This window comes from Pararge aegeria, chromosome 1 (assembly GCF_905163445.1).
Source record: "Pararge aegeria chromosome 1, ilParAegt1.1, whole genome shotgun sequence".
Taxonomy (NCBI): domain Eukaryota; kingdom Metazoa; phylum Arthropoda; class Insecta; order Lepidoptera; family Nymphalidae; genus Pararge; species Pararge aegeria.
In genome coordinates, this window is record NC_053180.1 from 17,484,210 (window position 1) to 17,496,703 (window position 12,494).

A 12,494-nucleotide genomic window follows, 5' to 3' on the forward strand; every position below is an offset into this window, starting at 1 on the left:
ATCGGACAGGACGCAATTGTCTATGTTGTGCTTACGTGCATAAAACAATTAGTATTTCCACTGGCGAAATATGATCGTTTAGAACAAAACTTACTTTTAAATAACTTGAGATCTAAAGCAATATATTCTAAGTAAATTTTCTCCAATGCGTCAATATTAGGTTATTTAAATATAACTTTAAATTTTAATATCTCTTGTTAGAATCGGGTATAGGGATTAATTTCAAAATTTGAATTTTTTCTAGTTATTAAAAATTAGACTTAAGCAATTTTCAAGCGAGTACGTTTAAAATTAAAACACGAAAATAAATCTACGATTATTAGGTATTCATTTAGGCCTAAATAATTTTCTCGAGTAATCAAATTATATTAGTAAATTACATTCGAAAATCTCATGTTTTCATTGACGTATTAGTAAAAATTTAAAAGAAGTTAAAAACAATATATCGCGAAAGTTCCTTTACGTAGAATAAAAAGAAAGTATTAAAGTTTTACAAAAAATTTACAAGGAATCTACTACGTTAACCTATAATGCACTTATTATTAGTGAGTATTATAATCTCAATATACATAGACATATATATTCGGTAGATATTGTTACAAGCTATAGTTTAGTGGTTGGAAATATAAAATGGATGCTTGTGCCTTAATACATCAATAACAGTTTTGGAGAGTAACATAGGAATTTCTTTGACGCAATTCATCTATTTTTAACTATGTTAGTTAAAAATTCTAGTTTAGTTATTGGAGATATGCTAGCCCCATTATATCCAATGTTTCTGTACTAAACTTAATAATACATTATGATAATTGTACTTTTTCAATGAAATTGTGTCAAACTTATAAATCAACTTTAAGCACATACTTAACTCAATAGGGATATTATAAAACAAAAGTGTGCGTTATAAAATAAAACACTTAGATAATTATTATTGTTATATATATTCTGAGTTATGAGAAGTGTGCTGAAAATGCTGTGTGAAAATAATGAATGAAATACAACAAATATAAATCGATATTTGTATATTATGCAGAAAATAATAATAATAACAATTACTAGTTTATGTTTCTAAAGCATATTTTAACTTGTGTATTCTTGAAAAAAATTATCGGGTGTAGTTTTTGACTGTTTTATTAGTCCTTACATTTATTTAAACACGCGTTTAACTAATTTTTACATTTAATGTCCGATTGGAATTAATTAAAAAGTAAATACCCTTGATGATAAAACTATTTATTTGAATAAGAATTATCACTGCGAATTATTATACTATTGTGACCCACTTTTGTTTTTTTCCGGCGAACGAATAAAATTTTAAAACGAAATCTGCTAATGCGTCTTAACTATGATACTTCGGTATATCCCTCACGAAGTTTTTTGTAGGTAATTTTTTCAAATCATGTAAATAATTTTTATGTTTCACCAATAGTTTTCGCAGCGCACGTCAAGTAATTCAAAATTTTGCAACTTTGGGTTACATTATTGCAATTTTCTTAAGGATCTCCATTTTTTTTTGAAAATATATTATAGCCTATGTTACTTCGTGATAGTTTAGCTTTCTTTTGGCAAAGAAATTATCAAAATCGGTCCAGTACTTTCGGGGCCTATTGGATACAAACAAACAAAATTATCATTTCTCTTTATGACAGTGATAGATAATTATTAGTTACAGACCACAGTGTTGACAAAGATCTGTTCATCGGGGTAGAAAGTAATTGTCGCGACGATTCAAGATTCTCTTAGAGTATGTTGATAAATTGAGGCACTAAATTCCAGCATGCGCTTTATATTCCCGATGTCTAAACCCTAGGTCGTAACAAAAATGTTATATCACAGAGCATGTAAATAGGTTGCTTCATTTAGCGTTTAGCTAATGAAATCGTACTGTTGAAATCGATATAATCAATCAAGTACCTTAAAACAAATGTATAAAAACAATTACATTATAGTTAAGTAATAGAAAAAGTCAATTTTCACCAAATTACTAACAGAGTGTTTATATGTATAAAAATGTTATTTCACCTGTGGTCATAAACTTGTTATAGTGAGTAGATTTTATACCTCGATAATGGTTTTCGCAATAATGTAAAGTCAAAGTAAAATGTACTTTACGCTTTTCGTTTTAAAGCTCGAGTTCGAGCACTTACATCCAACTCCCGCGGCAAAAATTTCGTTCGTTCATGAACATCGATCGGGACTTCGTTCGTAAATGGTATGTACAGGCTTCCAAATTGAAACCTATTTTATGAACTTAAAATAATATACAACAAAAGCAATTACAAGGCTGTATAATCACAGACGTACGAGAAAAAGTTGCCAGATAATACAAGTATATGACAACAGATGAAAAAAATAAAATTCAATAAATAGAGTTTCCTAGTAATTTCTAATATGTATAGTGAATTGAGAATAGCCGAATGATATGTTTACTGGCAACATCTCTCAAAAGTACGAATTTATCGCGTAGTTGGAATCGATCTAAAAACTAAAGCGCGCCAAATTTTGCTGAGAATCGCCCGTGGAATATTATTTAAAGATCAGTGCGATTCCTTAGTGTAACTTCATGAAGGCAAGACGGGCCATCTGATAAGCTGATAAATTGTGATGATCCCTTTAAATAACGGCCACGACACTTTTAGCATGGTTAGGTGATTAAGTCGCTTTTAGAAAGCTGACAACAGAGCGAGCTTTTCTTGGGAATACGTCTTTACATTAATTGTTTATTTTGACACTAAAGATGGTTGTGACTAAAAGCTTTAGAACGATCGGCAGCTGCAGCGACTAAATGCGATCTGTGAAATCCACGATTTCGCAGAGTCCACAAATTACAAGATTTGGATGTCACGACCAAAAGGCGATAAAATATCTACGTATGACGTAGTTCCTGATGCTGGAGAAGTTAATCCAAGAAGATATTTACAGGCTATGAAAATACAAAAAATAAAACCAAATAGTTACACGAACTATTTGTTGATCTGTGATACGATAAATGTCTGTCAGTGGCACCTCTTTGCTTTCGTAAAGTTAAACTAAATAAAAAATAGGGAATATTCAATTTTTTACTCCAATTTTTATAAAAGACCAAATATTGAGTAGTTAACGCAACTTTTGACGCGCAAAGACTTGTAAGTGTCGAGTATAAGTTTTTGGGTAAACAAAGCTTGTCACTAGAGTCGGGGTTTATCTGTCTACTTATTATATTGCAAACCAAAGGCCCCTTCAACAAGCACTTAATATATACAAGGCTAAAGCATTTCTAATCTTCGATCATTTCATTATTTTATACTAACTTGTTACTCAAAAAGTGTCGACGAACAACTCACCTTTATATCGAAATTTACTATCGTTAGTTTGCTAATGTGTGTGTATTTAAACGAAAGAGCAATTTAAGATGAAAAAAACAGATGAAATATCTTAAGTAAGAACATACGTACAGTATGTTTGTGCTCAATATTTATAAACATAAATGAATCGCGGACACTTTTTAGGTTAGATTTTTATGGGACTGCATATCTTGAAGTGGTCGAAGAGTATGACAGCTGCACATTTCTTTACATTGGACTCCAGTGAGCGCGTTTTCTTTACAAAAAAGTTTACACTCGACCCTCTAAAGTAAACATCTAGTCATCAAGACCGTGGGCATATTGTACATAATTAAACTACAAATCACACCTGCGGTAAATAACAACCTGCACAAAATGTAACCAAGTATTACAAAATACATATTATAATTTATATATCAACTCTATAGCTTTAAGAGAAGGAAAATCTCGACACTGTATAAAATACAGTTATTTTTTATCATGCGTGCCACTCTGATGTTGCGATTTAATCTAGATTTTTTCTGTGAAACGTGAAATTTAGAGGCTAGTGTAGATTACATTTAAGAGAAACACGACGTTATGTCGTTTAGGAACCTTTGCACACGCCGACATTTCATGCGCTGTTAATGCTACGCTACTTATGCAAGAGAGCAGCATGCAGGTCATGCAAGATAACTTGTTATTTGCGAGATCCAAAACAGGACAAGTGTCATCCAATCAGGAAGCGTTCTGTGATAAGGCTACAGTCTTTTTGCATAAATTATAACATATCTTGAAACGTTCGTTGAGTGCGCGAAGAAATGTCGCAATGTGAAAAGCTTAAGCATTTAAAACAATGTTTATTTCAACACCATTGTATTTATAATTATACAATATGACCTACTAGAACAACTGTAGACGTAACGTAAGAAGTGTTACTAAAACGAAAATGATACTAACGACTCGATTAACTTTATGTACTTGTCACGATTAACGATAGATGAACGATCTATAACGATTGACAAACGATCGATAACGACTAGCATTGACTTGTATTCTGATCAAAAGCAAAGCCGGATTTTCTCTAGATTTTTTTCAGTAAATATAATAGTCCGTCCCCAAAATTGCTTTTAAATACACTTGACTATAACATGTTAACTACTGGCTTAAGCTTTAAGGATTTACGTCCAACGCATAGCACTGTATCATGAGACAGTTTAAAGAAATAGTCTTTTAAAGCTTCGATGTAAGCCGAGAGGGAGTGGGAAATTATTAGAGGGTGTTTGATTGTAGCTAAAGCTGAGGGTAAACGATTAAGATTTTTTTTTAAATCCTGCCTTTCAGACATCCATTGTCTGTCTCGTCATGTCTCGTAACTTCAAGTGTTAAATTGGTAAAATTGCGGAAAAAACTGATAACACGCAAGCTGAATATTATGTCCCTGCATCAACGTCTAACAAATCTTTTTGTATTTAATAAGATACATATTAATCTATTTTAACTTGCTTTCTAAATGAGGACTTTAAAAACCGTTTTGTCAAGTATTGGTCTTGCGAGCACCGGTGCGAGAATAATTATTTTAGGTTTTAAGATAATTCTTTACTTTTTTTTTTACATCTGCATTAGCTTTATTTATTATTATTGTTATTATTGTACTTTAAAACAAATCTTTTCTATGGGACTATTGCCTGAAAATAAAGAATTATTATTATTATAAAACTTTCGTTACTTGCGAACCCACCCGGCGGATTTGCTTGCAGTTTGTTTACATTAAGGGAAGCTAAAGAAACCAACTAGCACCAACTTGAACCAAGTTACAGATTTAATTAAACACCCCCACAAAATTGTTCACGCTCTCTCGAGCTGAACCTCGAAAGCCTTAGATTTTTTGCCCTTATCAATATACTTACAAATGCAAATCAAATTTACCGTGCAGTGCTATGCTTTGGAGGTGCACTTTTACTAACTACATAAAACAAGGTGTGCGTATATTGATAATATGAATTTACTAAACAAAATCTCAAAATCATAGTCACGCACAAACAATGTGATCTTAAAAGTAACCCAATACTTATTCGAAATATGCCTTTAACTATTATAGTGTACAAAAAAAATATTTTAAAGATATATTGAATACATTTATCTTCGATTTCTCTAATATCGAGTTGTGCTAAACAATATTATATAAATACATACATATTTAACCGAATAATCACTTGACTAGGGCAATTTTCATGTGTATGAAAAAAATTGGATAGAAGCATTACTTTGCGGAAATCCATAATATATTATGAAAATTAAGCTTAATTTGCTGTACTCCGCAAACAGCAGGAGAATCTGTCTCCTGCTGTTCGCGGAGTAGAGTATGAGTTCAGACGAAACAGATCCTCGGCAATGTACCCTCTACGCACGTTTCACTTCGAAACCGGAGCATCCTCAGGAGATGTTGACTTTACAATGAATAATATTGTTAAGTACTTTATTGTTAGTACAATTATTGATTGTAACACATTGCCGAGGATCTGTTTGGTGTGGAGTATACGGATTAAAGAAATTATAAATTACATCATACAGATTCTTCTGCTGTTCGCGGAGTATCGCAAATTAAGCTTAATTTTCATAACAGTGTATGAAAAAATATATTGCTTCAAATAGGTCATAATATGTAGTACTAAGTACTCGTAGCTAACTAAAACTACTGTTACAAAAAAAAAATGGTTTTCATCAAATATTTTTTAAGAATTTTATAAAAAGTTCGATGCGAAGAACATATATTGTAAGGCAACGGAGAGACTTACCAACATACATTCCCTGAGACTGAGACATAATAGAAGAGGCTTAAATCAAATAAGAACTTAAATGTATTACAAAATAATTTTAAGAACAACTGAGACGGTTGCGGCAAAAGTTTTCATCGTACACACACATTGATTTAAACAACTGAATTTAAACATATAATTGATGTTTGTATACTCTTAAGCTGTAGTCCAAATTGCCAAAAGTTCCTACTACCAGACTATAATGATCATCTTGATTGAATGTCATAATCTTCGCAAAGAAAATATCTAGAATATTGTAATTAAATTTCAGTCTAGACACGTCTTTAGTTTGTCACGAAAATCGATTCACAAAACTGTGGCGCTAACTCGCATGTGCACAAATTCTGAACTACGAGAATAGAAATCGTATCCTGCACTAGCCCAAAACATGAAGAAAATACTGAATTGAATCTTCTTTACATACTGTGTAGTTTATATTTTGTGTGCAATGAAATGTGGCACTATTATAAACCAAAAATGTGAAGAACAATGTGAATGTAAATAAAACGCCCACTAGTGAACGTAATATATAGACTAATCTTTTCTTGATAGAATATTCGTACCACTATCTACACAAAACACGACACAAAATATCTGTAAATAAATATTACTTTTGCCGTAATCGCTTTAACTTTAACATCTGACATATATTGAATTGTGATATAAATACAAATGACAACCGTATTTTAAGAGTATTAACAAAGGAAAACATCATTCCCGCCTCTTGTTTTTATTATTTGTTTGTCTCTGCCCCCCTCTTTATGTAAAGCAGATTTAAAGATGTATTTTTATTGTGATCTTGTTATTCTAATGGTTAAAACGTTTAATAAGAAAAATTAGTACATAAATAATGTGTTGTTTTTTACTAGTATATCGATGTGTATTGTATATTGATGACGTTACTTCAGAAATAAGCTGTAAGTACTATGTACTATATAAGAAAGAGGTAAAGAGCAACTGCTGAGTTTCTTGCCGGCTTCTTCTCGGTAGAATCTGCCTTCCGAACCGGTGGTAGAGTCATTACAAACAGACAAACTTGACGTTTCAAAAGTGCTTATATTAGGCCTACTTGAAATAAATGAATTTTGATTTAGAATTTTGAAAACAAAATTGTCTGATCTTTGAGAAAAATACTACTATTACAGCTTGTACTTTACAATAAAGAAATAACAATATATAATTTACTAGTCGTTTATTAAAAGAGTTAGGAGAAGCAGAATATGCTTGTTTCAGCCTCACTTGTCACGTACAATATATTGAGAAACGTTACGATACTTATATGTCAATCATCGTTACAGTTGTATACATTGCGTACAAACTTAAACAGTATATATACAACGCTAATATGCATCACAGCGCCACGCCACATTAGGGTGTCGAAACGGATGTAATCTAAGAATATGACCAGAAAAAAACAAACATCTGACACCACATTGCATCAGGTGTAATAGATACATTTAGAATAACAAGCCGGACAATATTAACACGTCAATTTATCTCTTATTATTTAAAAAAAAAATACATTAACAAAATATCACCAAAGAGGTTAATAGCCAAGCGTGCTTATTTTCGTTGCAACATAAGACTGCGAGAGGGGCAGAGATATTTTATACCACCAAGACTTCAATAAGGCTGTGAAACAACTTGATTCGGTTAGGCTTAACAAAATGTGTTGGTTGGCTGCATCTGTTATATACTAAAACTGTGTAAAGATGATAGATATATAGATAATACTAGGTTACCTTTTTATACGACATAAATTAAGTAAGCAATGACCGTAATTAGGCACTAGTTAATCTATAAGTTTCTGTTTTCGAGAATCGTTGAGATGTAGAACAAATAGATTCAGAATATATCCAAAATATAAGATATTAGTGGTAAACAAAGACAGGCACATTCCGACAATACTCCGAACTTTAAAGGTTTTTATTTGCAAAACCTTGGTTGACAATGAGTCTTGTAACTCAGCAATACGCCATAGAACCAGTACTTCATGAACTAGCTGATTTTGCTTTGAATTCAATGTATTGTCCATAAATGAAGATAGGCGATACATTTATACCTAGGAATTTTATTTTATATGCAAAATGGGTGACGTCTACAAGCTACTCGACGAATTGTATTGTGTTGGTTTCACACCAATAAAAACTATGAAGTAATACAGGAAAAACACGAAGCAAATCACTAATGAAAATATAATGAAAAGCAGGCAAAGTTTCGTGGAAAGAATTGATCCATCAGGGACGCTATTTTTAACTTTGAGCTGAAATGAGCCACATAGTAAAACTCAAAAGTAATCGAATTTACTAGTTAGTCTCCTCTAAGTTGTAACATTGGCTATCTAAGAACTTCATTGCAAATCGTATGTGGTATTTAACATACAAACAAGTGAGTCTAGTTTTGTTACTTAAGAAGAGACAGATTTATAATTTGTTTAGGAAATGGATATCTCTGAGCTCGCATTGTGGCATTGGTAATGGTGGGGACTAGTGCCTAGTTAATTGAATAATGCGAAATACATAGATAAAAATTTAATAACGTATAAGACTATTTATAACGGATTCTTGCCAACCACAAAGCATTGTATAGGGCATGGCTATTTTAAATTAAAACACTTGTAATATTTGAAGTCTTAAATGATATAAAATGTGTTCGTTTGAATCAACGTAAAAATATAATTTTATACATAATGTCGTGCCCTACTATGAATTACTTTATTAGAACTTGCTCAAAAATGGTTTAATTTTTCGCTATTTCTTGCAAATTTTATAACCGAATTCTTTATATATATTTTAGGGATTATAATTTTATGTTAGTTGATTGTAGAATTTTTTTAAACAAAAATAACTAGTTGATTTTATTGATGTTTGTCATACACATTTTCTCCCAACTTGAAATGTAATTCTCTTAAGTTACATATCAAAGTCAATGGTTTCTGAATTCGAATAGCCCTAAGCCACTTTGGATGCATCAGTGCATATGGTCAAAACCAGTGTTCTCTGAAAAAGGCTAAATATACAACCATGGTTATTTGAGGCATTATATCTTTTTGCTGCGAAAAACTTCTACAATACCTAAATTTTTTTCGGTTCTTTGAGCAAGTTTTATTGATCTTAAGCTAACCGAATTGCCTAGATATAAATTAAAAATGTTGTACTTATCCATCTGTAGTAATAATAAAAGGGAATGTGAAGAAGTATTAGAAGAAACAAGTGTTAAACAACTGTTATCAAGAATGTATATGGCCCACTTTCCTGTTTTCTTATATATGTGATTTTAAAGACTACCCATTATGTTATTTTCTATTAGACGTCGAACGTTCTGGAATTATCTACCTTGCGGTTTTTCGTTTCAAGTGATGAGGCAACTTTAAGGCAATTCATATACATATGTGGTACAACGTGTATATATCCAAATATATATGTTTCTCCTTTTGTATATCAGTTAGTTAAGTAGATGCATCATGCTTAAAAATTATAGATTTTATATTATATACATAAATATTACACTAATATAAGAATATGATAAATTTCGGATTGCCCGAATATTATTGTTATTAGAGAAGAAGTTTATCGATTTCCAGAACTCAAAACATGCCAATTGTTAATAGGCGCTGTGATCTTAAAAATAAACCACTATATGTAAAAACATGCGAAACGAAGAATATGACAAAGTAAGATCGATTAACGAATGCCATGATTAGCATTCGTTGATAAAATATCGAATGGAATGAACGATTTATTCAAGAGAATAACATAATAGATGGAGTTTTATAAACACTAAAGCGTCATGAACTGTGGGCCGAGTTTTTACTGTGTAGAATGTTTTTTATAAGTTTATTTTGAGTTTTTGAGACCTTAAACATAAAATCTAATATAGTTTTTATGTTGAAAAATTATATTCAGTTATGATGAATATTGGTGATTTGTTGCTTTCTTTTATTATTATTATTATTATTATATATAAGGTCTATGACGCGGAATAAGAGCTAACATAAATGCGACACAATTATAATTTCATTTAAATATATTTTTAAATATGGTTTTATGTCTGTAGGTTGTTCATATAACTAAAGTTTACATTACTTTATATATATATATATATATAACGCATGAATGTTCAGAAACCTAAAGTGTGTGTGCAATAATAATTTCACATCTATACACACACTGGGTTGTAAACATATATATATATATATATATATAACGTAAACTAGTCTACAAGTGAGGAATAAATACTTATGAATATAAAGAATAATACAGTCCTAAGTTTAAATTTAAATTTAAAATATATACAAGTAAGTAAAATAACACAATTTTGTTTACATTTTTTCATTCATTCTATATAATCATTCTGACTTTCTAAACAGAAGTTGATTCTCCTAAAGCTGAATCTCCAAAGGTATTGTATATGTGTTCGCTCTTATTGCGTATCATATTGTAGCTAATGCGTTATGTGTAAGTGACATAGATATAAAACGTAACCGTTAATGTTCACGTACAACCTTTTGCCTTGAACCGCTTGTTGTAACGGTAGATATTATATTCAAATATATTTGTCTGTTTGCATATTTTATTAAATATTAATAAATTTTATCAGATTTTTAAATCATGATGTATTTATTATGATGCGGGATGCGCGTTTAACAGTTTTGTTTAAATTTTTATCAAAATAAAAAAAATGCTTCAGTGGTACCTTAAATTCGTATGCCTTTTCTATATTCATAATTAATAAGTAGTTGGCGAATTGAGAATTTTATCATAATAATTATCGTTATTATACTAAGGTTTAAAAGTACTTTAAGAAGAAATCATTTATATTTAAATCTACCAAACTCCATGATATCTAGCTACCGTTAGACATATTTTTTGTTTGTTTTTCTTCCGGTAATCATCTTCCCGTATATACTTACAAGTATACAACGTGTAACCGAATCACCAAATAAATTTGAAGGATGCATAAGCATATTAACTTTTTTATACAAATGATTTCAAAACATTCTTAGTGTTAACTTAAAATACCGACAAGCGCATAGTACCTACGCTACGCAACGCGCATATTACCTACGCTACGCAACGCGCATAGTACCTACGCTCCTAATAAAGTAACAGAGGTCACATGATTTTAATGTTGCATGAGATTTTTGGGCTGTATCTGAGTTCTTTCAGTAAAACCTATGTCAGTGGTTTACTCAAAAACTATTAGGTCCTCAGTTTCACAGATTAGTCTCAGACACAATACAGCCACCTGTCCGCTCTCACTCATCAAAGATGTACAAATAAAGAGTTAAATAATAATACATAATGTACCTCTAAAGCCTGTGAAGTATTATTTCAGTTTTCATTTACACGTTGCATACCGGAATATAAATATTAAGATTATATTTTGATGTAGAAATCAGTTAAGAATACTAGTCGTGTAACGTACTGAGTATTGCCGAATCCGGTAACTGTTTATTTAATATATAAAAAATCGCATCATACTTAACATCTACTTAGATCATTTCCACGTCCCTATAGAAACAAAATATTTAACATTGCGTCCATTTTTTTATGTATATTTAATTTGCTACATAGTTATATTACTTGTTTTTTACATGCAAGACTCGTTGAAGGCAAGGAATGATTACAACACACACATGTTTTATTTGTGATGAAATCTAATATTAAGTTGTAATTAATTTATTAAATTAATTTATTACACATTTAAAAGAACAATAACTTAACTCTTTGCACTGTATCAATATATAACGTAGTTATAAAATTATATATAGACAAATTAGCACGATTTTGGATATTTATACTATATAACCGTATGATAGAGTATATATCATATAACGGTCTGATTAAAAAATAAAGTTTAGTGTCACATAGTCCACGTATCGAGGAGGTTTATACGCTTTGTATATTTTTTTCATCGGTTACATTCGTGATAACACGTTAGTGATACTATTTTTGGTAATTAAGTACCTATATGTTTTTTTTTTCAACTATCTATAGATCTATAGATATAGTATGAAACGAAAACTAAGCAATACTACGAAATACGACTAACTTATTAGATTTAGTTAAAGTTTAGTGTGATATGATTATCGCAATATATTATTAAATTTATCAAAAAGCATATCAACAAGTAGGTGTTATATAGGTATGCCGACGTGAGCTTAAATAATTTTATTGCATTTTGCTTCTTAAGTACGCACTACGCGTGCATAGAAATATAAATATGTACTTCAATTTCTTTGCCAACGAAATATCGAATTTTCTTGATCTTCTGAATATGGAAAAGCAATTTAATGTTTTAAGTCGAACCTTAAGTTTTAAACACTTCAATTGAAAAGCGCACGTAAATTTCAAAAAGTATTTTACTATTC